Source organism: Bufo bufo, chromosome 1 (genome assembly GCF_905171765.1).
Source record: "Bufo bufo chromosome 1, aBufBuf1.1, whole genome shotgun sequence".
Taxonomy (NCBI): Eukaryota; Metazoa; Chordata; class Amphibia; order Anura; family Bufonidae; genus Bufo; species Bufo bufo.
Window position 1 is genome coordinate 441,323,045 of NC_053389.1, and position 1,267 is coordinate 441,324,311.

The window sequence follows — 1,267 nt, forward strand, 5'->3', positions numbered from 1 at the left end:
TGTGACAGGTATAGGTTTAATCACAGAATCAGACTTCTATCAGCACAGTAGCGTGTGTCTTAGGTTTTTCTGAATGGCACTATCAGCACCTTCAATGTAAGATATCCTTTTTGGGATAGATTTCAAGTAGGCCTCAAATACCAGAAACTAGTTATTTTAAGAATGGCAAATTTAGGAATAGTTTTTCATCAAAGAAAAAAAATGTGCTTTTACGGTCACTACAAATAACTTGACCAGCTAAAACAGTACAGATTTGGTTGAATAGAGATGTGAGGCCTGTTTTTTTTTGCGCTGTGTGACAGGTATAGGTTTAATCACAGAATCAGACTTCTATCAGCACGGTAGCGTGTGTCTTAGGTTTTTCTGAATGACACTATTCAGCACCTTCAATGTAAGATATCCTTTTTGGGATAGATTTCAAGTAGGCCTCAAATACCAGAAACTAGTTATTTTGAGAATGGCAAATTTGGGAATAGTTTTTCAACCCAGAAAAAAAAAATGTGCTTTTACGGTCACTACAAATAACTTGACCAGCTAAAACAGTAGAGATTTGGTTGAATAGAAATGTAAGGCCTGTTTTTTTTTGCGCTGTGTGACAGGTATAGGTTTAATCACGGAATCAGACTTCTATCTGCACGGTAGCGTGTGTCTTAGGTTTTTCTGAATGACACTATCAGCACCTTCAATGTAAGATATCCTTTTTGGGATAGATTTCAAGTAGGCCTCAAATACCAGAAACTAGTTATTTTGAGAATGGCAAATTTGGGAATAGTTTTTCAACCCAGAACAAAAAATTTGCTTTTACAGTCACTACAAATAACTTGACCAGCTAAAACAGTTCAGATTTGGTTGAATAGAAATGTGAGGCCTTTTTTTTTTTTTGCGCTGTGTGACAGGTATAGGTTTAATCACAGAATCAGACTTCTATCTGCACGGTAGCGTGTGTCTTAGGTTTTTCTGAATGACACTATCAGCACCTTCAATGTAAGATATCCTTTTTGGGATAGATTTCAAGTAGGCCTCAAATACCAGAAACTAGTTATTTTGAGAATGGCAAATTTGGGAATAGTTTTTCAACCCAGAAAAAAATATGTGCTTTTACGGTCACTACAAATAACTTGACCAGCTAAAACAGTACAGATTTGGTTGAATAGAAATGTGAGGCCTGTTTTTTTTTGCGCTGTGTGACAGGTATAGGTTTAATCACGGAATCAGACTTCTATCTGCACGGTAGCGTGTCTTAGGTTTTTCTGAATGACACTATCAG